The 27690-nt window shown below is 38.2% G+C and overlaps 1 protein-coding gene across 1 annotated transcript in view; it reads left to right on the forward strand.

Moving 5' to 3' along the window:
- The window catches only part of LOC143904653 (opsin, ultraviolet-sensitive), a 236224-nt gene that overhangs the window by 130036 nt on the left and 78498 nt on the right, over positions 1-27690 (forward strand). The window lies entirely within an intron of this gene.

A 27690-nucleotide genomic window follows, 5' to 3' on the forward strand; every position in this document is an offset into this window, starting at 1 on the left:
ACTCTTGCATGTGCTAAAATTACGCGTGTGGCGGACCAAAACTATCAAGCATCTTCTGCTTAGTGGCTGGTGCAATTGAGTACATTTAAGTGCCTCGTCATTCACGGTCAGGGATCCCCCTTCCCCTCTCTTCCTCTTTGTTCTTTATTCAGTCCTGAGATCATAGATTTCGCCGAGGAAAAAGACCCCCGCTGCAGTGCATGACTCGGTGAGCCAGCGGAAGTGGAGCGGCTCTGGTCTCCCATATGAACAAGTTACGTGGTACGTATCCCTTGTCCGGGCCCCTTGCTATGGTTCAGGTAAAAGAGGATGATGAAGTACGTTCTAAAGAGCATACCAAATCTATGTATAATAACTTTTTTATGGCTACGCGTAAAAAAAGATAAGAACCTTAAAAAGGTGATAGACAATAGGGATGTTTTTCCCGACCCATCTGTACCACTATTTATTTCCTTTTTTCTCCTAAATATTTAAATATAATATAAAATATATAAATTATAGAAAGATGAGTAATAAAAAATCTTCTGGTTTTAAATTTCGCCAAGAAAAGAAGAGAAAAGAAGAAGAAAGTAAAAAATTATCAGACTCATTATCTAAATTTTTAAAAACTACACCAAATTCTTCTGTTTCTTCAACTTCATTGGTAGTGGTAGCAAGCACATCCTCTTGCGCTTCCTCTTCATCGATATCTACTTCTTCGGATCCGACATTAACGTCGATCACAGACACAAAAGTTTCATTTCTTAAATCCTTGCTAAATTTGCCTCCTGCTTTAATTGATAGTATTGATACCAATATTGATACCAATATCAATGTTGACAATAATTCTTGATTAGTTCAGATTGAACAATTTGAAGACCCAGGTCTCTGGCCTGATATAATTTCTGAAGATTTTCGGACTCAGATGATTGACCACGGTGTTCTCAAACAAATTATGGATTTTAAATTTCCATTAGACTTAAATAATAGATGTTTCTCAACAAGTTTATATACCCGTACAATGGCTAATGGTGAGAAGGTATCCAGAAATTGGTTGGTTTACTCAAAATCCAAAAATTCTGTTTTCTGTTTTCCTTGTTCCTTATATAAACGAAATGAAAATAAATTGTCAAGTTTTTCTGGTTATTCTGATTGGTCAAATATATATACGTGTCACTGAAGATCATGAGCAAACTAAGAAACATCTCGAAGCTTTTAAATCTTGGCAACTTTTCGCTAATCGAATGATTTCTCAGCACACTATAAACTTTTAGAATAAAAAGATTTTAAGTATTGAAAAAACACATTGGAGAAATGTTTTTAAACGAATAATTTTAATTGTTAAATGTCTTGCTCAACAAAATTTAGCTTTTCGAGGTAAATCCAATACTTTATATACCCCAAATAATGATAATTTCTTGCAACTTGTACAGATGATAGCCGAATTTTACTCAATCATGGCTGAACACTTGCGTCGATTTGTCAAACAAGAAAGTAGACACCATTATTTAAGTAATATTATTCAAAATGAGCTACTTTCAACTATGTCTAAATTAATTTCCGATTCAATAATTTCTTCAGTCAATTCAAATAAGTATTTTGCAATCATTGTAGATGCAACACCAGATATTTATCATCAAGAACAATTAACAATAGTGGTGCATTTTGTTTCATATAAAAATAATTAATTTAAAAATTACGAACACTTTTTTGGCTTTATTAAAGAAAATAATAAAACAGGAGCAGCCATTGCAAACACTATTTTAAATTTTCTATCAACAAATAATTTAGATGTACAAAATCTGAGAGGTCAAGGTTACGATAATGGTTCCAATATGAAAGGAAAAAACAATGAAGTGCAACAACATATTTTAAATAAAAATCCTTTAGCTTTTTTCGTTCCTTGCGCATCCCACTCCTTAAATATAATGGTAAATGATGCTGCTGATGCATCATTAGAATCATTTTCGTTTTTTTCTCTTATACAAGAAATTTTTAACTTTTTTTCTCGATCTCCAAATCGATGGGACATTTTAAAAAAACATTTGAACAATTCAGACTATGATTTAACACCAAAAAATGAATCAGCTGCACGATAGTCATCGCGTTTGAATGCAGTAAAAGCTTTACAATATAATTTGCCACAAATTTACGATAGTTTTCTAGAGATTTTTGAAAGTGCAAATGATAATATTGTGAAGAATACAGCTCATAGTATTGCTGAAAAAATTGTAACTTATAAGTTTATATTGTCTATGCTCTGCTGGTATGATATTTTGCAAAGAATCAATATTATTTCAAAATTTTTGCAGTTACATCAAATCAACATACCACAAGGTATAAATTTAATTGAAATGTAACTGCTTTTTTAAAAGGGTATCATGAAAATGGTTTTACAGATATTGAAATAAATGCCAAAGATATAGCAGCTCAAATGAATATTTCTCCAGAATTTCCACTTGTATCGCAATTTCGCTTAAGAAAAAGAAAACGGTTTGTCGGGTTTGACCATGAACGTTCAGATGAACCAATTATAAATCCCAGACAAAAATTTAAAGTGAAGTTTTTTAATTATATTATTGACGTAGCCTTAAATTCTTTAGAAGAACGATTTGATCAGCTTGTATGTCATAATGACACTTTCAAATTTCTATATAATATAAAAGATTTTGATGTTACTTTAGATCAGTGCAAAACTTTGGAATCAAAACTGTATAACAAAAACATAAATTCTTCTGACATAAATGCTATTGAACTGTTTGACGAGATAAATCTGTATAAAACAACATTTTCAGATATACAACAAAGCAGTTTGCAATCTCCACTTGACGTTTTAAATAAATTGGCTGAAAATGGCTTTCTGGAAATATTCCCTAATTTAACAATAGCATTTCGAATATTATTAACTATCCCGGTATCTGTGGCAACCGGTGAAGCAAATTTTCAAAATTAAAATTAATCAAAAATTATCTTTGAAGTACAATGACGCAAACACGATTATCTGATTTAGTACTTTTATCAATTGAAAGTGAACTGGCTAATAATCTTGATTACAAAGATGTTATAGAAATATTTGCGAAGGCTAAAGCCAGAGAACATAATTTTTAATATCTTTTTTATTTTTTCTTTTTAATTTCTATTATCTTTGTTCATTTTCTTTTTCCCATTATTTTACAAATTGTGTGTATTACTTAAAAATATAATATAAAATAATACCTTAATAATATTAAAAAACAATATAATAATATTAAATATGAAAATATATATAAAAATTAAAAAATATAAAAAATGCAAAAAAAAATAAAAAACAAAAAATAAAAAAAACGGAACCATTATCCTGCTACGTCCTCGTCGTGGTTCTAGGTAATGCTAAAAGCAGGAATTTTAAGTTTTTTTTATTTGTTTTTGCAGCTTAAAGGTCAATTCAGACACAGTAGTCGTGCCGTACCCGTACCGTATCACGGACAGAAACATTAGACAAGGATTCCTATTGTCTCCATCCTTGTCTAATGTTAACGATACGGATACGGTACGGGTACGGCACGGCTGTGTCTAAATCGACCCTTATACTAGGGCGCGCGAACGATTCTTAGCATAGGGGCGTCTAAGTCAGTCGTAACGGCACCGTTTTCCTCATCCTCACCCTCGACTAGTAAGGTCATTAATGCTTTACTGAAGGATAATAATTCTTCCTCCTGTCCTCCGGTATCTTTTTCCTCTTCGATTTTGATATCGCATGAAATATATTAAATAACAAATATTCGGAAAATGATCAGGATTCTTTCTGTGTTCACGTATAGAGGATCTCTGATGTGAGAAGCTTCCTGGATCCGACCATAGTGGGAAAAGCGATTTCCAAATTAATGAGGAGTGATATCTTAAAAATTGAGAATGTGGTCTTTGCCAAAGTTTCTGTATTCCTAAAATAGATATACTGCGAATAATCTTGCTGCCCACTCTCAGTTGAAGTAAAAAATTTGATTGCATTTATTCTCCCTTTTTGCATCTTGCTATTATGAGGAATATTCCGTTAGACTTGGAGAATGTGGCAGCCGTCGTCAGCTATCAGGTACTCGTGGAAGTCACGGGGAATACAATACACAATACGCGTTGATACATTTTGACAAGCCACAGGTTACTTCGGTTTGTTTGACAGGATTCACGATCCTTAGCAACCGGGTTTTTGAAAAAGTCTCCAATAGATGGATGAAGAACCCGTATTTGAAATTCAACAACGATGTGGATATAATGGGAACCAAGTCCGAAGTTAATTCGGCGATCTGGCAAATTGACCTTCTGATAAACCTAAAGGTTCAATCACGCCGCGCATTTTTTAGACAAAGATTCCTCTTTGTCTCAACGAGGAAGGAATTGTAAAGCAGCGCAAGACTCACCCTCTTTCGCTTGACCAAATATTTGCAGTTAAGCGGAAGAAAGTTGCGCCCCCCAAGTCGCAACCCCAGGCGCTAGCCGCCCTGAGGAAGGCGCTCAGACGCCGTCTCCAGGCGCTAGACACTCAGCTTCCGACTCTTCGCCAACTCCTAGCGCTAGCCGCTCTGCTTCTGGCGTATAGACGCCTACTCTCGGCGCCGTTCGCCCTCGTAGATCTTCACCAATCCTCGGCGCCAGTCGCCCAGCACCTGAAGTATTAACTCCACCAAGGAGAAAACGTCCCTTTGAAAATGGAATCTCTACTCCCAGCTCCGGAGGATCAACGCTACCGAACTTGTGGGTCCTTCCTCCCCTCATATCTCCGCTTCCGCTATCATCAATCAGGAGAGCCACCGAGAGGACGCAAACAATTCAGGTAGAGTTTAGGGATACATTATCGCAGAGGGAGGCGTCAGGATCCGGACAAGCAAACAAGAAATCTGTAGCGACGCAGACAAAGCAACGAGGAGGCCGAGGTTGGAGAAGAAGATTGTAAGACAAAAAACAACTTCAAAAATGTTTCTAATTAAAAATAAATGTTCGAATTTATGAAAATAAAATGATTTAAAAAGAGCAAACCAATAGAATATATCTTAGCGATTCATTAAGCGGGACTGCGTTACGTCCTAAAAGAGGACTATGAAATATTAGAAAATATCCAGAGCCCTTTCTCAAGGTTCCTTTCTTCAAGTTCGGAGATTGAATCGTAGGATTTGCGAAACGGTGCAGAATTTTGCAACTGATAGGAGCGACTCAAACTCGAACCCGAGCTTTAAGTTTGTTCTCTCGAAAACAGTAGCAATAACATTTGCTGGTCAGCGCCTTCCAAAGAAGGTAACGATTTATCGTGTCTATCGTGAAATTTTCCCTTACGTCACGCGCGTATTGCAATGTCGAGCTTGCTTTAGATTTGATCACGTCAAAGCCTGGTTTTGGGTAAGGGAGCTTCGAGATGTGTTAGATGTGGGGATAAATCGCATAGGGATAAAGTACAATGTCCTGCACCAGAACCCTTGTGTATTAATTGTAAGGGTTCTCACTCAGTTGACCATGTTGATTGCCCGGAACTCAAAACTCAAAAGGAAATCAGAATGATAGATGTATTCTGTAACATCACTCTTGCGGATGCATGTGATATTGTCAGGGGCATTATTAATGTCTTGCCCCCAAACTCTTTTTTGCTTGAAGATTTTCCTTTTCTAAAGGATGTTAACCCAAATTTGTCTATACATAAACAACGCTCCTTTGCCCAAGCTTCGGCGGGTTTCACTGTGAAACTTTCACACCCTCCTTTCTCCAGCTAATATGCTATATGTCCCTTCATCTTCATCTTCCTTGACGTCATCTAGAGGCATTTGGCATACCGAAACGGGTGCCTTCAATTAAAAAAGCTAGGAAGATAGTTAGGGCGTCTTCTTCGACTCTGCTTCTCAAAAGGACTTGTCGAGGATGGCTATGGATATAGACAAAGATAGGAAAGAAGCTTTCAATACCCCTTCTCGACCTATACTTGTTAATTCTCCCTTAGCTGACAGTACTCAATTAGGAGCTAGTCCCCTGAACATAAATGATTTTCCTCACGAATTTCTAAGCTTCTTGATTACTTTCACAGAGCGGGATTTTTCGATATTTAGCTCATTAGGTGTTGTCCATACGGCTTCTCTTCTCTCTGATTCGCTTAAAAGAATCTTTTTCAATAAAGAAACGAACTCCTCTACTCCTCAATTGCTAAACTTGCTAGATGATTCACCGTGAACCAAAAATGTTTCAATAGAACTTGCACATGGCCTGCTAAGCAAAAATGATTCTTTACTTGGGGTTATAGAGGACTTTGACATTCTGCTCTTTTCTGAGACTTGGTTGACTTTGAATCGCTCTATTTTGTTTAAGAATTTTAATATTTTAAGGTTTGATAGTCCCTCTTCTCTAAATCAGGGGGCTTGGTTATTGCAATTAAAAAACACTTGCTACATTCGCTATGTAGTTGAAAGGGATATCTTCTTCTTGCAGCTCTCTTTAGAAACGCTTGGCCGTTAGGATTCCTACTACGGTGGGCGAAAGGCGAAATCCTGATTGTTTCAATATATCGACATCCGGAACGGTCTCCTCATGATTTGTGGTTTTACTTTGTCACATTTTGTCAAAGTTAAGTTTATCTGTCCGTTTTTGGGTCAAAACATGTAAGTTATTTACCCGGAATTTGGACCAGATTGCGTGATTAATCCAGTCCGGCGCGCGAAAAGATATTGAATTTTGTATGTTTTAAACCGAGGATTAGATTTATTTATTAAATTAAAATTTGGAAAATCAACTATTAAATTCAAAGGGATTAGTTTATATGGAATTAAAGTTTGAGTTTTATTGTTTTGAATTTCGGTTTCTAATTTCTTTAATTTGAATAGAAATGGAAAAGGATCTCAATTTAATTGTATAGCTTGTTTACTCTGACATTTATTTTTTTTTGAGTTGAAATGTTTTCCCCCTTTTCTGGGCATGGATGAGGATAAAGAAAAATCTTGTTGCCACAATCTTTGGCAGCGACAAGTTAAGGAAGGAAATCTCCTGTTGCCACACTTTTTGGCAGCGACAAAAATATCTGGAAATTACTGTTGCCACGCTCTTTGGCAGCGACAGTTAAAGATAAGAGTTGAGAAATATAAGGATATTATTACGGTTAAATTAGTTTTGAGAATTGAAATTAAAATTACCTTTATTCAGGGAGAACACGTTTACAACTGTTGTTTAAAATCTGATTTAATATGATTTAATTCTTTATTTACAATTGTAGTTAAAATCCTGATTTAAAGGAAGTATTAATTCCTGATTCAAGAGGAATTTTGTTAAAATTAAAGAGTACAGTCGACACTTCTTATTCGCGGATTTGCTATTCGCGGTCAGCATATTTGTGACTACATTTCTTTATCCGCGGATAGATATTTCAATATTCGCGGATGTAAATAATCATCGAAGAAGATTTATCATACTTTACAATAAACTTTAGAAAAACAATTTGAATTTAAAGTCCTATACACAAAGAGTTTCCACATCATGCCTATGTCTACTTTAAACAATTTATTTGTAAACAATTTATTTACTTTATTTATGTTTTTTATTAACTTTTTTTTTTAGCACATATTATTTATCTTTTTGTCTTTTTTTTAACCTTATTTAATCTTTGATGACGTCCGTCGGATTCAGTTATTTATTGTAACGTTAAGCTTTTATTTTGTACATTGCGCACAATTTATTTTTCTTTATTTTCTCGTGCTTTAGCTTCTTGGTTGCATTGAGTGAGTGAATATGTATTCTACATCTACATTATTTGACATTAGTCATTGCATAATTTTCATCAAGGAATCATTGGACGCATTGAAAACTTTAAAATTTTATTCGTGCTGGAAAAAACTGTGGTCAGCTTGGAGTCGGGGCATGAACATCTTTCGATTAATACTACACAGACCATGCAAGACATTACAGAATAAGCCAACAGCATTGGAAAGGAGGGTTTCAAAGAATTGGAAATTAATGACATTGAAGAATTATTACAGTCATATGAAGATCTTACAGAAACTGAATTAGAATAAATTTTGACAGAAAAAATTCAGTTGATAAAGGTTGACGAAGATGCATCGACATTAAGTTCAGAGAAACCAGAGTTTGACATAAAAACACTGGCTATAGGAATCAAGCTTTCTCACGATCTTTGTGAATTCTTTATAGGCAACGATCCGTCTATGGAAAAAAGTCTTATTTTTAAAAGGAAAATAGAGGAGGCAATTGATGATCATACGAATCAATTTAAAAAACTGCAACCAAGCAGACCAAGATAACTACATTTTTCAAGATAGTTAACAACTAAAATTTATTAAAAATATATTTGTTCAAGCGTCGCTTTCCGACGGTCGCCCTGAATCTGGATTCCGCTCAGAGTTGAGCGAGAAGCGTGGATAACGCGAGTCGTAAATTCGCGAGAGGAATGAGGATTAAAGCACTCGGGACACAGATTGCACAAAGAAATATATAGTCTTTATTTCAAAAACGGAAAAGACGCGAGGGGGAACAACGGATCGTGCGCCGCGGATTCGGAAATCTTCTGAGTCGTTCGTACTTTTCTGCCAGGTCTCGCGAACGGAAATCTTGTCTCAGCTTCTCGCATCGAAGCCTCTCGCGGAGCGGAGATCTTGTACGCGTCGAACGGAAATCTTGAGCGCGCGGCAGAAGAACGATCGCGAGCGGAGCACGACCGGAAGTTTTCGGACCCCTCGCAAAGTAGCACACTTAATGAAAAAATATAAGTAACTTTGATCCGCACTTTAAGACGAACCGAGCGAGTAGCGATTCAAGCAGCGATTTAAGAGGGAGAGAGCCGTGCTGTCTTTAGACGAGGATTGATACGCGACGACTTTCGGCTATGAGTTCTGGCCCACGACTTGAGGCTAGGAATCCTCAGCAACGACTGACTGTCCGGCGAGCGAGTTCGCCGTTTACTCAAGAGGGTTGTTTTTCAGGAACGAACGCGCGATGAGAGCTGAATCGCTATTCGTCCGTATGGTCATATCACGCGTCACAACAGCCGTTTCCGTGCTTCGACAAATAAGGGAGCACTCTCGTAACGCGTGATCGCGATTGATGGGCTTCGAGGGCGCGGGGATCGCGGGGAACGTATGTTTCGAACAAGTTCGACAGAGCTCGAACCACATAAACATCGGTATTTCTCGATGTTAAATATAATAATGTTTTTGAGCCAATGTTTCGCGTAGGAAAGTTCGACGGATCTCGAACAATATTTAATACATAAATTCATTACATACATTGCATATTCTTATTTTAAATAAAAAAAATAATCTTATCTCTTAGATTTTTTGTTTAATTTAATTTTTCTTGGAACGTATCTCATGTACTACCACACATTTAACTACTTTATATTCACGGATTCCGTATTCGCGGCAGTTGTCAGGAACGTAACCACCGCGAATAAGGAGTGTCGACTGTATAAGTCAGAACTTTGATCGTAATTAGCTTGTGTAAAAACTATCGGCAGATTAACTTATGAGCACAGGAAAATAACTCTCTGTACAATGATTTTTCGCGCCTATTTCTACCCAAGTGGCTAGAACCCCCTGCGCGAGCTTCTCACCATTTTTTGTATCCTAAAGAAAAAGGAAGGTCTTATTTCTGAATGTAATTCTATGCTCCTGCGATCCGCGGCCTAGGAACTGTCTCCTCCTGATCAGAAATCGGATAATTAATCAATATCCAATAAAAATCGATATCTTTCTTTTACATTCCTGGCTATTTTAAGACTGATTGTGAGTTAAATTTTGCTCGCATGTAACCTCTTGAGTTTTTGTGAATAGAAACAATGTAGCGGTATTATTCTCACTAGGGATTTCAACGTTTATCATACGGCTTGGGGTTTGGAAGTTTTTGGATGGTGATGGGAAAGGCACTTTTTGAAGTCACTCGTAAAAAATTTTTAGTTCCGTTAAATGACGGATGGCCCACTTTTATTTCGCGTCCTAATTAAAATAAATATGTTATCGACTTGGCTTTCGTTACGTCCAATCTTTTCCTACTGTTTATGGAGACTTTCTGAGGACAATTTCAATAGCGATCACATCCCAGCTATTATCACAGTGAATTCTACAGTTAAAGCTATTTCAATAACAATTTTTCAATCACAAATTAAATTTTGCGGGAATGGTTTGGAAAAAGTTCTTCACATACTTGTCCAGTATCTTTCCTCAGCTTAAATCGATTGTTTGTGACCAGATTCTTGATGCTGTGCAGAAATATGAAAAATTTATCTTATTTGTAAAAAAGAATCTATCTACAGTTTTATCCCCAGCAGGTGTCCTAGTAAAAAAAGAGAACGAAAACATAATCCCCCTCCTGCTCCATAGTGGAAAGAGCAATGTGCTAAAAAAATAGCAGACAGGAAAAAGGCCTTGGATAATTATCGCCGTAACCCCTCTTTCCAGAACTACTTGGAATTAAAGAGATTTGAGGCGTTTGCCAAAAGAATTTTGAAGGAGCTTAAAAGGAAGAGCTGGTCCAGCTATTGCAAATCACTTACTCCTCGCACTTCCATTACTTATATTTGTGGAACATGGTTAAAAGATTCATGAACCGCTACTTGAATCTATTTCATTCATCTCCGTCGTCCAACTGTGTAATTGACGAAGCATTGGTCAACGAGATTAATGCTCTGTGTCCTCCTACACCCAGTAGATTTTGAAATGGAAGTATTTTCCGAGAATAATTTATGCAAAATGTTTGATTAACCATTTAACGAAAGTGAATTCGATCATGTCATACATGTTGCAAAAAAGCGGTCCTCCCCAGATTGGACCAGATTATAGAATCTTAGCTGGTCTCTCATCAGAATATCGCTCTTTGCTCTTATCTATACTTAATGACATTTTTACAAATGGTCTATTTCCTAAAGACTTAGTATGATTCTCTGATTTTTGTGATACCTAAAAGTACTCCGGAAAAGTATAGACCCATATATATCTCTCATGTCTTTGTTAGTCCTACCGATTATTACAGTATACTGAATAAAGAACGAACAAAGGTGAAATACTTGTGAAACAACTTTTTATTCGGACCTTAGTACATAAGTCGCGAGAGAGGAAGCAAAAGCTATGGCATACGTTATTAGAATTAGAGAAAGGAAACTTAAAAGAACAGTGTTGCCAAAACTAGAAGGTACTAGAGTGATTTGAATGATAGCGCCATATCGCGCCAATGTACATGACTAAAAAAAAGAAATTTTTAATTTATGTTGATTACATATAAGACTGCGGTCACATGGCATGTATTTTCCGCGTAACGCGTAACCGCGTAACCAATTAGAAGCGTTTCGCATTTTTGGTTACGCATATTCGCGCTTCTGATTGGTTACGCGATACGCGTTACGCGGAAAATATCAGTCCATGTGACCACACCCTAACTCTAACATCTTGTGCGTTAAAGCTACTCGAAAAGCTCATTCAATTATGTCTCAATTAATGGGTTGAAAAACATCACAAACTGCCCAACATCCAATTTGGTTTTTGTAAGTTTAAATCTTGTCAGGACAATCTGCCTATACTCACTACTGAAATTCACACTAGGGTAAATATTTACAAAAACACCCACTCGTCAATGACCTTGATCTTGTCATATGTTGTCACCCTCCTGAGTGATCTTCAGAAGGTTTTAGCCGGCGGTCGTTTTTTATTAAAAAATTATTAAAGTTTGAAAAATATAGCAGTTATTTTGAGTATTGAAAGGTATAAACGACTAATATATGTTGAAATAGTACATGTATGAGCAAAGAAAAGTTTTAAAGCAATGAATCGTAAATATATTGAAGTCTTTTTGCTTTAATAATACAATATACATTGCCATTATTCAATTAAATGTTTAAAGCAGATAATAGCTTATATTTTTGGATAGTTCCTCTGTGGAAGGCCCCACTATCGTTAAACTAGACACATAGTGTACCTTCAAAGTACGTGCGTGGGCTTTTTTGTTGCGCTCTGCTGCACATAGTGGTGTGGACTTTTCACGCAAAGCGAGGGCCACCCCACACCATCATGTGCAGCAGAGCACAACAAGAAAGCCCACGCATGGCGGAACCTACTGCCTCCACGCATATACTTTTCACGCGAAACAAGGTGCCACATAGGTTTACGACTTTTCACGCGTGGAAAGTCCACGCTGAAAGCACCCCCGCCCCTTCGGTGTGTGTGTGCGCGCGCGCGTGCGTGTATACAATTGTTAAATAATTTTTACAAAGCGAGAACTTTAATGCTTCGTAACTTTTGAACGGATCGTGACCGCCATTTTTTTCAAGGTCAAAGTTACTAAGGGTCATGACCTTGACAACATATGTCAAGGTCAAGGTCATTGGCAAGTGGGGTGTTTTTAAATAATTACTTATACTAGTTATATCTTTGGTCATATGCCACTGCATGTTTGTTTTTAGACTTATCTAATGCATTTGACAATGTTCTTCCAAACCGCCTCGTACATAAACTCAAAGAGATGGGTCTTCCACTAAAGGTTTGTAAATTTGTGTATAATCTTACACACTTTCGCAGACATAAGATGGTTCACAACGGAAAATGTATAGGTACGTTCTATACGTACAAGGGTGTTCTTCAGGGGTCGATTTTAAGCCCGTCATTGTTTAGTATTTATATTGCCGACCTCTTAAAAAACTTAGGCACGGACTGTCAGATTGTGCAGTTTGCAAATGATATTGCCATCTTTATTTCAGCTTCTAGGATAGAAGATGCTTTAATTAAGCTCGAAAAGGCAGCGAACAGAATCTGCAGGTTTTTGCATAATCTGAGTGTCTGACGGTTTCCTTTTCTAAATCTTCTTTTGTCATATTTTTTTACTCCTAGCAAATTTACAATCTTTGGAGACATTAAGTAAATTGTTTTAAAGAAAAAAATAAACGTGCAGATACATTCCCAGAGGAATGTATCCTTAATATTGTTGCGCTCGCCGCGTCACACTTGCACTCACTCACACACTCCCGGAGCTCGCGGAAATAAAGGGAACACTGCGTTAAAGAGCAAAACAATCTCAACGTTGATTACAGTCACGTTACAGAAGAGCGTGGACACACGTCCGAACGGTCCAGCGGCTCGAGAACAAATCTGACGGTTGTTGTTTGATCAATCCGGCTCGTTGCTAAGGACGTTTCGCGACTCTGTCTTATACCGGGCGTCTCGCTCGAGTTCAGCGCGGATGCAACAATATTAACAATTGCGTCTTTTATCTACTGGGTTTGAAAGAAAATTAACTTGTGTTGATCTGTTAATTGAGTTCAATGGTTTATACTTCTTCAGTTTTTTGTCCAGTTTTTTGTTCAGAAGTCTATTTGCTAGCTGATTTGGATGAGAGTCCAGTCGGTCGACATACTCTCTGGCGTATCTTGTTATTACCTCCTTTACAGTTTCGATATTTAAATTTCAACGAATGATTTCAGTTGTGACAAATCGGGAGGCATTCACTAGTGTTCTTGGTAATTTAGATTGAAACCTTTCCAGAATTTCGATATTTGAGTTTGAGGCTGATCCACATAATTGGATACCATATGTCCAAATTGGCTTCAGAATAGCTTTGTATAGTAAAGTTTTGTTGTAGAGCGAAAGTTTAGAGTCTCGAGCAAACAGCCAGTACATTTTTCTATGCACAAGTCCAAGTTGTTTTCTTTTATTCCATATGTGCGTTTTCCAGGTCAGTCTGCGATTCAAGTGAATTCCTAAGTATTTTGCCGAAAGAGCTTGTGGTATTTCCTTTTTATTTATTTTAACTGGTAGCATGTTTCTTTGTTTAGAGTAAAAGTGATTTGAACTGATTTTTCATTCAAGTTCATTAAGTTTAATACGCCAGATTTTGAACCATTCTACTATTCTGTCAATAGATTTTTGTAGATTTCTTGATGCCACTTTTGGATCTTTGTGAGAGGCAAGGACACTTGTATCGTCAGCGTACATTCCTGTAGTTGTGAGTTGTTGGAAGATCTGCTGTAAAATGAAGATACACCAGGGGACCTAAGATGCTGCCTTGTGGGACACCCGCGTTTATAGGCTGCAAGTCCAAGAGTTCCTTTTGGTATTTTATGGTGAACTGTCTTTCTGACAAATATGATTTTAGAAGTTAGTAGAAGTTATGAGTCATTTTTTAATTTTATATAAAAGTCCCAGATGCCAAACCTTATCAAATACTTGAGCTATATTCAAGAACACTGCAGCACAATACGATTTGTCTTCTAAGGTTTTTCTGATTTTCCTTGCAATTCGGTGTACTTGCTCTATTGTTTCATGTTGCTCCCGGAATTTAAATGATGATCTCGGATTGTTTTTTGGGACTCTACGATTGTTTTGATTTTTTTGTAAATAAGTTTTTCTAGAACTTTTGATAAAACAGACAGCAAATTTATAGGCCTATACGATGTAATCTCTACAGGGTTATTGTACCCCTTTTTTGGAAGAGGGACACCGGGGATCTTTTTATCCACGGAGGAGGCGGGATTATAAATGATTACAACACACGACATTTTTAATAAATGATTGTATAATTAACTCTGGTTGACCGTTATTACATAAAATGCCCGTTACTGATCTGCTCCCTGACTCACATTGCCCTCTCGTCTCCTTCTGTCGCTTCCTTTTGTATCCTCGTCCTGTCCTTCGATATTGCTGAGTTGCTCGATTGTATGTGGGCCGATCGCGCAACTCATCTCTTGCTAATTCGGCTTTGGCATAATTCTTTCGGGCTTTCGCGATCGCGTTCCCTATTGTTCTTCTCGGTATTTCTTAATACTATTCTTATTTATTATTACATTAATTGGGGCCGCAACATCCCTCCCCCTTTGAGAGAAGGAAACTACGGTCTGTAGTTTTCGTTACAATTTTTTTCTGCTTATCCTATTTCTATTTCTATTAGGAATGGTTTATTTTCTTTATTATTTTCTGTGGTTACATTTTCCTTATTTTCTAGTATAACATCGCTGGGTCGCCCTGTATTTGCGGTCGGGCGCTTGCTCGTTTCTTGTTTCTTTTTGTTACATAGATACTTATTCCTATTACGCTTAGTATTATTATTATCGTATGTGTCGTTCCTACGGGATATATGACCGGGATTTTTTATTAGGGTGTCTTGGGATTTTTCCAACTCTTTATTTATGTCGCTTATGTCTAGACTTCATTCCATTAATTCGTTCTAATTCCTAATTACGGGTTCTAATCTAATTTCTTTTTTCGCTTGTTCGCTAGTATTTTTATTTTTGTTTGTTAGCGTCAAGTTAAAATCTGCTAAGTGTATTTCTATTTGTTTCATAGTCGTTTGTCTTTTTCTTTTTATAATAATGTCGGATGTGGTTAGTTTACAATTTTCGTTTATACTTAGTTTTCCTGTTTGTTCAATTTCTACTTTTTGTTCCGCCTGATCGTTACATTGAATCGTTAGCTTTTGCTTTTTCGGTGTTGAGAATAGCCACGTTTGCTGATTCGCTTAATGTTATCCATAAGGTTACGTTTGACATTATTTCACGTTTCTCGCAGGTGTTTACATATCCTGGCGTTTTTACATAAACTTGCACCTCGCATGGTGCGTCGGCTTTTATAAAGTATACCGGGTAGTTTCGGTTACATATGTATTTTATTCCGTTTCGTTTACAATCATTTAAATCGCGTTCCTCTAGCGTTATATAATTATGATTCTCTTTATCTATCGCTAATATGTTGTGAGTAATTCTTAAAAATGTAAAAATATTCGCGTGATTGTGGACAGGTAATGGTGTCGTTTTTATTATTTTGTACACGAGGTATGCTACCACGGGAAATTTGATTATCGTATAAATGTTTGAGTTATCGTAATACGCGTTAATTTCTACGTAATTTTCTATATCGTTCCAATTTTCTAGTCTAACTTTAAATGGGAAATAAGATTCTCGCGTCAATTGTGACGTCGCCTTTTTTAATTCTGTTATTATTTTTTCTATCGGTAATAAACGAGTGAATATGACTCTTTCTCGCGAATATGTGAGGTAGTCTATCGTGTCTTTCACGTCTTCTATTAGATCCTCTGTAATTGTAATTAGTATTAATAACTATTCGTCTATTTCTTCTGTTCTAGCGTACAGTGCGTCCAGCTGTATCCGTGTCGTGACGTTCGTCAGCAGTTGCTCGTTATAATATAACAATTTTTTTAAGGCCTCCATGTGGCCTATTGTGGCATTTATCACCATTAATTGACTTTTCGCGGTGTGCCGTAATGTCTGTTGCTGATTTTGTATTAGTTCAAGCTGCTCTTGTATGTGTTTTGCGTCGTCGGCATCCATAGTGCCGAACAGCGTTTTGCTGATCGTGCCGATCGCATCTATTAAACCTCGTTTATTATTGTTTGTTTTATATATATGTTATAGTCATCCCCCGAAACGCGGGCATTCCTAGGATTGACTAGTCAATCCTGGGGAACGACCAAACGTCTTGGTCAAAGCCCGAAATAAGTTTTGCGTTTCGGCTTTTGACTAGTCAATCCTAGGAATAACTAATACGGCTGGTCAAAGTTAGAAACTAAACAAAAATCACTTCGGACTTTGATTAGTCAATCCTAGGTGTAGCTTAATTCGGACTTTGTGACTGTTAACAAATAAAATCAAGATTTTTTTTACTAAATTAAGTTCTTATTGTTAACATGATGTAGTTTTTTATTTACGTTGTAAAGCGAAATTATAAAGTACATGCATGGGGGGATGCAGGGGAGAAAAGCCTTCCTGTTCACGTGCGCTCACGCATGTAAGTAGTCCAGTCAAATTAGACATTTAAGCTCGGAAGTGAAGCGGTATCAATGAAACCTTTTTAGGGTTGTTGGGGGGATGTAGAAGAACTTATTTCTGAGTTGTCGGGCTAATCGGACCGATGGGTTTTTAAGGGGGGAAGGGGGAATGAAAAATTTCGTTTTTTCGCAATAACTCGGCGAATTTTGACCGTACATGATTTACTAACCCCTCATTTTGTAGCTCTTTTAAAGCCCTACAATTTATTTCCTGAAGACCCTAACTTAAAATAAATGTTTGTCGAGTTCTAGCGAGTCCCGAGCGCACTCGACTCGACATGCGACGCGCCGTCGCATGGCCGATCGTCATCGCGGCGGCGCGCCGCCGCCAGCGACGATCGGCCACGTGTTAAAAGCGCGACTTCCAGAGGCTTTTCTGGGCTCAATTTTTAACGAATCTGAACGACTGACCCCTCGTTTTGTAGGTCTCTTTAAGCCCTACAACTTTGTCAGTGGCGGCATATTTCTATCTATTAATGGAAACGAGATAAACGCAAAAAACCGCGACAAAATATATTTTTTCCCACTTTCACCGGCTAGAACTCGACAAATATTGATTTTAAGTTAGGGTCTTCAGGAAATGAATTGTAGGGCTTTAAAAGAGCTACAAAATGAAAGGTTAGTAAATCATGTACGGTCAAAATTCGATGAGTTATTGCGAAAAAACGAAATTTTTTATTCCCCCTCCCTTCCTTAAAAACCCATCGGTCCGATTAACCCGACAACTCAGAAATAAGCTCTTCTACATCTACCCAACAACCCTAAAAAGGTTTCATTGATACCGCTTCACTTCCGAGCAAAAGCCTTTTTTTGTCTAATTTGACTGGACTAAAGCCCCTTTGCACCCCTCCATGCATGTGCTTTATAATTTTGCTTTACAACTTAGCATGTACTTTAAGTTGTAAAGCGAGGTCAACGCTGCCTACCAGCGGGGTGGGTGCGGGGGAAGGGGGGCCGAAGGCCCCCCCTCGCACCCCCCCCCCGTGTGTGTGTGTGTGTGTGTGTGTGTGTGTGTGTGTGTGTGTGTGTGTGTGTGTGTGTGTGCTTCCCACGCGTAATTAAAATAAAGAAACTCCCAGCGTGAGCCCTAACTGCTTAAATCGAGATGCTTGGTTATTCTGCACGATTTAACTGTTTAATGAATGATTTTCGTTAAAGCAGGGCACATACACACGTGTGTATGCCTTGCTTTATAGAAGTTGTAATTTTCGTTAAAACAGGGCACATACACACGTGTGTATGCCCTGCTTTATAGCAGTTGTGATTTTCGTTAAAACAGGGCACACACACACACGTGTGTATGCCCTGCTTTATAGAAGTTGTTAAACAGTTAACATTAAACAGTTAAATCGTGCAGAATAACCAAGCATCTCGATTCAAGCAGTTAGGTCTCACGCTGGGAGTTTCTTTAGTTTAATTATGCGTGGGAAGCACACACACACACACACACGGGGGGAGGTGCGAGGGGGGGCCTTCGGCCTCCTCCCCCTATCCCGCACCCACCCCGCCGGTAGGCAGCGTTGACCTCGCTTTACAACTTAAAGTACATGCTAAGTTGTAAAGCGAAATTATAAAGCACATGCATGGAGGGGTGCAAGGGAGCTTACATGCGTGAGCGCACGTGAACAGGAAGGCTTTTCTCCCCTGCATCCCCCCCCATGCATGTACTTTATAATTTCGCTTTACAACGTAAATAAAAAGCTACATTATGTTAACAATAAGAACTTAATTTAGTAACAAAAATCTTGATTTTATTTGTTAACAGTCACACAGTCCGAATTAAGCCACACCTAGGATTGACTGGTCAAAGTCCGAAGTGATTTTTGTTTAGTTTCTAACTTTGACCAAGACGCTTGGTCGTTCCCTAAAATTGACTAGTCAATCCTAAGAATGCCCGCATTTTGGGCTTTGACTATAACATATAGACTGTAATCGCGTTAATAATTGCGTTAATTTTTCGTTATCTTTCTCTATCGTATGGAGAATGTTTTTGCACGTCTGTTGCGTGTCCTTTGCGATTATCGTTTTGCATAACTCTTCGGTTTGCTGTAGAATTTCCTGAAGTTGGTGGTATCGGTTTCCTAGGGCTGCTACGTCGATTTTAATCGCTAGTTTCCATGTAGCTTCTACCTGTTGCAATTGTCCGGTTCTCTAAAAGTATATTTCCGGTTCGCTGCTGAATTGTCGTATCTTGTACGATGGTGCTGTCTCGGGTTTCGGTTTTTTTCGCGAAGTGCTGAACGATGATCAGCGTCCTGTAAGATAAGGGCTCATGTTACCTTTCTTCGAATTTTTATCTTGGCTCGATAATGCCTTCTCCTTGCGTTTTTTCTCTCATCGCACGTTTAGTTGCTCTTGAGACGTAGCCCTGAGCACTTTTATTAACTCTATTTAAATGAGTTGCATTTAGTGCAATCTGTATTTTGCGCCGGCGTCTTGCGACGCCTGTATGCGGTCGTACTGGCTAAGGGCGGCGCGAGCGGGTGCCGTAAATTTGCGTGGTGCGCCTACTAGTGCGTGTGCGGGGCCCTCCTCGTCTCGCTTGCTCCCTCTTTTCTACGTGAAGGCGGCCTTAATACCCCCGGGCACATGGGTACTCATCAAGCCTTTGGAGGTCACGGTGAATGTGGCCACCGGTCGACGTGTGGTGCGGATGGTCCGCCGTGCTTGATGTTCGGTAAGTACTTATTATTTTATTTTTAATTCAATTTTCTCTTTAGTTTTAAGAGGCATTTTACAACCCAGACAACAAATATACATCCAAAATACGTCTATGGGACATCATACAAGATATCCCGCGATCGTAATGGGATTGTCTCATGGGATGCCCATAGGACAGTAAATGTCCGCTTTTTTTACCGCAATGGGACAATCTTGCAGACGTCTTAAAAAAGTCCTTACGATGTCCCAAAATTTTTATAAGATATCGAAAGGATATTTAAATATACATCCAAAATACGTCTATGGGACATCATACAAGATATCCCGCGATCGTAATGGGATTGTCTCATGGGACGCCCATAGGACAGAAAATTTCCGCTTTTTTACCGCAATGGGACAATATTGCAGACGTCTTAAAAAGGTCCTTACGATGTCCCAAGATTTTTATAAGATATCGAGAGGATATTTAAATATACATCCAAAATACGTCTACGGGACATCATACAAGTTATCCCGTGATCATAATAGGATTGTCTCATGGAACGCCCATAAGACCATAAATGTCTGCTTTTTTTACCGCAATAGGACAATCTTGCAAACGTCTTAAAAAGGTCCTTACAATGTCCCAAGATTTTTAGAAGATATCGAGAGGATATTAAAATATACGTCCAAAATACGTTTCTAAGACATCACACGAATTATCCCGCAATCGTAATGGGATTATCTCATAGAATGCCTATAAAACGTAAATATCTGCTTTTCTTTAGCACAATGCGACAATCTTGTCAAAATCAATGAAGGACATTATATGGTCTGTATAAAGGCACATCCATCAGTCACATTGTATCAAGACTAATAAGACAATCTGGATTCTATAAAAACGTCAATATAGAAACATTATCGAAGAAACGCGGAACTCATGTATGTGTTACCGACCAAACCTGATTTCAGGATAAACTAATTTTTCCTAGGCTGAACTAGTCGTCCATCCAAAGCGCGTTATGATTAACCAGTTCAACTTCTATGTAGTACTGTTAACTTTGATAGTCTCTAAGCTCTCAAGTTTTGTCTTTTTTTATGTGGAAGCTTTATTATGGAGCTTTATTACGGGGCTTTACGAAGCCCCGTCCCTCTGTGCACTCCTACCTAAATATCATTCTTACACAAACTAGTTTTTCTTAGGCTAAACAGGAAAAATTAGTTCATCCTGAAATCGGGTTTGGCCGGTAACATATATACTTTTCAGCTGAAAATTGTCACAAGTATTCTCATCATCTATATAGACGATTCAAACTTCCCGTGTGCATCAACTGTACACTGCCCGTCATTAATTCGTTCCATCTCCCTAGCAAGTTCCTATAGGATATGTAACACATTCTATATAAATTTGTTAGGGAAATGGAACAAATTAATGACGGGCAGTGTACGTTGTCTCCACTGTATGTGTACTCAATATTGAATATCTTGTCATTCAAAATGAACAGCGTACTATTAAGGAGGTATACAAATAGTACACAAAGAAAGTTTCTTCGCATACAGATAAGATATACAATTGAGATAATAAAATTAAAAAATAGACAGGTATAAGGGCTTCCTAAAAAAATGATATTGTATCCAGTAATTAGTCAAAATACGAATATATTATTGAAAAGTACATTATATTATTGCACATTACGTATCAATACGTACATTGCACATACATATTAGTTATATATTTAAAAAAGTAATAACAATTTTAAGAATTACAAGTAATTCTATATGTACTTTTATCCATTTATATAGATATAATTAAATTGCCATTCACTGTCAATTTAATTTGGCGTATATATGTATATTATGTAAGTACTCTAAATAAAATTAATATAGTACACAACACGCTCTTAATATAGTTAATTACATCACTCAATTAGCAAAAATCAAAAGATTTGACATTTCAACAGCATCCAAATACATTTTACTAACAATGAGATCAACACATGTCCAATTATATGTATATATATATATTGTTGCGCTCGACCGCGCCATCGCAGCACACACTTACACGCACTCACTCGCGAACGCGGCGCGCAATCCCGTTACCGGGAATAAACACTCACAAATAGAAAGGAACTCGTTTAATGCAGTAATGTAATAGAACAATGGCTCATGAACACGTCTGAACGGTTCGAAGGCCCGGCGGAGAATCTGACAGACGGCAGAAGTAAACAAACAAACGCAACAGCTGGTCGTCAAGGCTCGACGTCACGCAGCGCTTCGCGACTGCTTTTCGGGCCTCTACCGGGCGTCTCGGCACGGGCGCAACAATATATATATATATATATATAAATTAAAAAAAAAAAAAAAAAAAAAAAAAAAAAAAAAAAAAAAAAAAAATCACAGATTGACTCGATTCGTTCTCACTGCCGACTGAGGAATTAATCATGGATTTTATCATTCGACGTTTAATTAAGATTGATACACAACGATTCCGAATTTTTGTTCAGCAAGTATACACCTTATCAATACTTTAAGGACTTCATCAGTATGTAATAATTTAGATTTCAATGTTATCTGTATGTTAATTTCGATGTGGAAATTTGTTACTCTTGACACATGATTCGTGGCATTTCAATTAATTGTTAAAATTGGCTGAGGAAGGCACAGTGTTGCCGAAACGTACCATTTGTAATGTTACATTAATAAATTTTGAAATTTTAACGTCTAACATTGCTCGTTATTGGCCGGCAACCTATTTATTATATATATATATATATATATATATATATATATATATATACTGGATATGAAATCCCTTGTATGATTTCTCATAACAAAAACCTTTTACTTTTTTCTTCTTATAATTAACTATTATAATTATTTTGTTAAGAGATATATAAAATATATCATATACTGTGTATATAATTATGGAAATAAAAATAAAAATAATTATACATATATAATGACTAAATTACTTGAAGTTTGACTTATATGTAAATTGAAAAAAAAAGGATTTAATAATATGTGACGGGTACCGTACGTGTAATTTATAAACATGAGTATGACATAGTCTTACAAATAATATATATTCTATCTTTTTTATGGATCTGATGGTCCATAAAAATGATAGTATATTTGTGTAAAATCTATAAGTACTTTGTATCAGAAAACTAGTATAGTATATAAGGTATAAGTACCTTATATCAGATTTTCATCAACCATTTTATCATTATCTTTTTCAGCTGTGTTATTATTAGCCACAGTAGTGTTATCCTGTTTTTCATTCTCGGCTTCATTGATTTCATCCTCAGCCACGATTTCCAAATCATTCGCAACATGTGTTATCTTGCTGAAAAACGTTTCGTACATGTAAATTAATATTAATTCTCTAAAACTTTATTTTTTTTCTAGCTTACTTAACATGGTAATATTTCATATTATTCGACTTTTACATATATCATAAAGTATTACTAATAATAAGAGAAATAGGATCGTAACGATATACAAACAATTAGAATCAAAAGCCATGCGATCCAAGCTTAGGTCCTTGAAAGCCTTATATTAGTTTCTGTATGCATATATGTCTATATATATACATATAATTTTTCCAACGAACTACGCGCCGATTATTTGTCGGACTTAAAACACAGTAATTGTTAGAATTAAAAACCCTTCCCTCCCCGGAATTAAATCGACTCGATTTAATTATCTAAAAACTGTAAAGAAATTTATTGCGAAAAATATTACCTCAGCCAAGGTTTGAACCTGGAACCTCCCTCATTCCGTGTAGGGCGTCGTACCAATTCGACCACCGAGGCATGTGGTAAAAATTATTAAAATAAAACTGTGATGTTATTGCTATGAGTACTTGAAACCTTATTTAAAAAACTAATCAAAGAAGACTGCAATAAGAAAACAATTTTATAACTGAAATATTTTTTTGCAGTAGTCTAGTTTATCTGTGCAAAAATTATTTCATTTTTAACTTGTCATAAGATTCAGATTGTACTAAAAAACCAAATTGACTTTATAATCAATCTTTTGTAAAATGATTCTTTCAGATTTGAGTTGAATTTTCAATTTGAAGCTTTATGTACAGAAGATATACTTACTAAATTGTTTTTATAAAGTACGTCAGTTGATAAATGTCGTTCTTCTTTAATTAAATCAGCTTCCGATAATAAAGGATAAGCCTTCAAAATTTGACTTGTTATTTTTTCAATATCTTTGTCCGTCGTTTCTGTTGTCATCAATTTTGTTATATTACGCATTTCAGCGATTAATGTATCTATTTTCAAATCAATGTTAGCCATTACTCGTAAAAATTGTCTGTTGCAATTTTCATCTATAAAAACAATAAAAATATAGTTTAAAAAAGATGATATAATTACGAATATTTTTTTTAGTAGATTTGTTTGTTCCTTACGATTATGCGTCAAACTTGACTGTTGAGTTAGTGACAAATCGTTAGATTGCTCATTTATAGATGAAATTTGATATTTTCTTATTTTTGTATGAAATTTTAATGTATTTCGATCAGAATTTTCGGTCTCACTACATTACCGCTGGGGCCTACGTCGTCGCAGTTAATCGATGGAAAAGGGTCAATAACTGGAGATGACTTTTTAGTTGTTTTGTTTTTTTCAATATCAGAATCAGTATTAATATCTGACATTATTAAAGCCTGTGAACACTGTTCCTTTCCACTTATTATATTATAATAAAGAGAACACGTTTATAACATACTCAAAACGACTCAATTCCTCAGCCCGTTCACACAATCCTGCATCAACAGGTTATGAGCCCAGTTAACGTTAACTGCGGAAAATTGTGTGCGCTGTGAGAATTCGGGGAGTCGCACGTGGCGCGGAACGAAAGTCGGCCATTGCTCGAGTGCCGGTGAGCCGGTGTTAACGTGTCAGAAGCGTGCAAGCAAATCGAATCCGCAATGTTGGTCGGAATCTCGGTGAAGGGTGTGAGGCCTTTCGACGGAACGAACTTCCAGGGTTGGAAAGCTCAAATGAACGCGTTGTTCGTAATGAACAACGTCCTCGACATCGTAGACGGCACGAGGGAACAGCCACTCGCGGGAGCGGGACACGCGGCCGCGTTGAAGAAAAACGTGAAGGATGATGCAACGGCGAAATTCATTATCCTGTCCAATCTCGACGAAGCTCAACGAGTGTGTGTGCTATCGTGCATTTCTGCGGAAGAAATGTGGGACAAATTGTGTCTAATCCACGAGCAGAAGACGGCGACAAACAAGTTGGGCCTGCTGCAAAAGTTTCATGCGTACTGGATGAGCGAAGCGGACACGGCGGTACAACACGTGGCGAGGGTAACGAATATGGCAGCCAGCTCAAGGACGTCGGTGAAAACGTATCAGATGCCACAGTCATGGCGAAGATTCTCGCGAGTCTGACCACGAGGTTTAGCACGCTGCAGGTGGCGTGGGATAGCGTCGACCCTGCACGACAAACTCTCGATAATCTGCAGGAAAGGCTGATTAGAGAAGAAGCGAGGCTCAACAACGACGAAGACGCTTTGGAAGCGTTGGCCGCGACGGCCAAAATCGACGTCCGCGAGGAGCGAAAAGTGCCGAGAACAAAAAGACTAAAAATACAAAAGAGCTACAGTGCTACAAGTGCCAAGAGATGAGACATATCGCGAGTCGGTGCCGAAACAAGCGGAAGCCGCGTGACGACAGTGACAAATCCCGCGACTGCGCATTCGTAGTGGAGACGGTTAAAAGTTCGGTAGCGTCTGATTCGAAAAGTCGTGTGCTGTGGACGCAAAGTCATGTTATGGCGGCCGACCAAAGTGAGGTCTGGCTGATCGACAGTGGTCCGTCGAGGTATCTAACGTACCGACGTGAGTGGTTTGTCGACTATAAGACGGACAAAACCGGTGCTACAATATCACTCGGTGATAATCAAATCTGCAACGTCGCTGGTGAAGGCACGGTGCAAATTAAAAAGCTTGTCGACGGTGTGTGGCACGACGCGCGAATCGAAAATGAGTTGAACGTCCCTAAATTAGGCAAAAACTTATTTTCCGTCGGGGTGTGTACGAAAAAGGGATTCGGAGTGCAATTTAAAAACAATCGAGTCGAAGTGGTGCTCGATGGCAAGGTGTTCGCGACGGGCATGAAGCAAGCCAACGATGTGTATCGCATGTTCTTCAAGGTCGCAAAACAAGAAAGCGCCAAAGAAGCGAACATAGCCACGACGAATTTAACCGTGTGGCACGAGCAAATGGGACACGTCGGGAAGCGCGCGATACGCGAACTGGCCGAAAAAGGACTGGTGAGCGGAGTGACAATTACGGACAAAAGTGAAGTCTTTTGTAAACCGTGTCAATTGGGGAAATTGCACAGGCTGCCGTTCGACAAGAAATTGGAGCGCGATACTGAAATAAAACCGGGCGAGAAAATGCACTTGGATGTCTGCGGGCCGATGTCAACGAACTTGGTCGGAGGATCGAGGTACTTCCTAACCTTCAAGGACGAAGCGACCGGCTACAGACACGTGTACTTCATGAAGAAAAAATCCGAGGTGTACGAAAAATTCAAGATCTTCGAGAAGATGATCGAGAACAAGTTCGGTCGAAAAATGAAAACGCTGCGCTCGGACAATGGTCGGGAATTCTGCAATAGAGAAATGGACAATTATCTCGAAAAGTGTGGAATCAAGCGAGAAACGACGGCACCATTTAATTCTAAGCAAAATGGCAAAGCCGAACGCGACAATCGGACAATAGTCAAAAGTGCGCGAACGATGATAATCGCGAAAATGAATTGTGCGGTATACGTCCTTAACCGAACCGTGTGGTCGAGTGGTGCAGTAACGCCGTACGAAACATGGACTGGAAAAGCTCCAAATTTGAAGCATTTACGAATTTTTAGTTCGGATGCGTACGTGCACATTCCCAAACTATTCACGCGAAAATTTGATGCACGAGCGAGCAAGAAGATCTTCGTTGGATATACAGAAGAATCGACTAATTACCGGGTATACGACCCGGAAACGAAAAAAAATCAACATAGCACGCAATGTCGTGTTCAACGAAAAAGTCGGAGCGCCGTCAGAAAAAGCAGAAGAGAAGGAAGAAGAAAACAATGTGACTCTTCCACTATCGAAAAACGAGAACGAGTACGAAAACGGGAACGTGATCGACGCTGAAGAAAACGACGGCGACAACGAAGAACGAGAAGAAGAAAACAACGACGAAGCCCAAGAACGAGAGAACGAGCCAGCACGAGAAGACCCAAGAGCAGCACAAGAAGATCCCAGAGTCCTGCGAGATCGCTCAAAAATTCAAACTCCGAGCAGGTACCGGCACAACGCAAATGTTACCGAGTACATCGTACCGATGACGTACGAAGAGGCTACGAATAGCACTGAAGCCACGCAGTGGGCGGGTGTTATTTGAAACGAGTTTAAGGCGCACAAGGAAAATAATACGTGGAAACTCGTGAAAAGGACGCCGGAAATGAGACTGATCGACTCGAAATGGGTGTTTTGAGTGAAGAAGGATGCAGACGGGAGATTTCGATTCAAGGCACGATTGTGTGCGAGGGGCTTTCTACAACGAGAGATGATCGACTTCAAGGAAACGTTTTCTCTAGTGGTGAGATATGACTCACTCAGAATATTGCTGGCAATAATCGCTGAGAAGAATCTCGAGGTAATGCAGTTTGACATACAAACTGCATTTCTATACGGACAGCTGAAAGAGACGATATATATATAGAAATTCCGGAAGGACTGAAGGTGAAAGAAGATCCCAGGAACGTCGCATGCAAGCTCGAGAGGTTTCTTTATGGGCTAAAACAGGCTCCAAGATGCTGGAACCTGAAATTCACGAAATTTTTGGACGAATACAACTTTAAAGAGTGCGAAGCAGATAAGTGTGTGTTCATCGGGAAATTCGGTAAATACACAGTGTTATTTGCGTTATTTGTTGACGACGGGTTGGTCGCGTCAAATAATGTAAAGTTACTTAAAATTATTGTAAGATCCGAAATCAGGATACGAAGTTCACTGGTAAAAGAGACTTTATTCGAAACAGATAAAAGCGCAGTAGCTCGACCGTTCACGGAAGATTCTCCTTCTCGACTGACTCTCCCCTCTCCTCTCTACTCAAAGCTCGCTTCTTCTTCCGGTTTCTCAGCGCTGCCAACCGCGGAAAATTCCCGGTTCCCACACTCGGCCATTCGACAACCGGCATCGACCTCGATACCGTCCGATGCTTGGATATAGTCCTCAGTGTCATAGTCCGTCAATTCGTCAACGTTTA

The sequence above is a fragment of the Temnothorax americanus genome, unplaced genomic scaffold (genome assembly GCF_048541705.1).
Source record: "Temnothorax americanus isolate GAGA-0224 unplaced genomic scaffold, ASM4854170v1 Scaffold108, whole genome shotgun sequence".
Classification (NCBI taxonomy): Eukaryota; Metazoa; Arthropoda; class Insecta; order Hymenoptera; family Formicidae; genus Temnothorax; species Temnothorax americanus.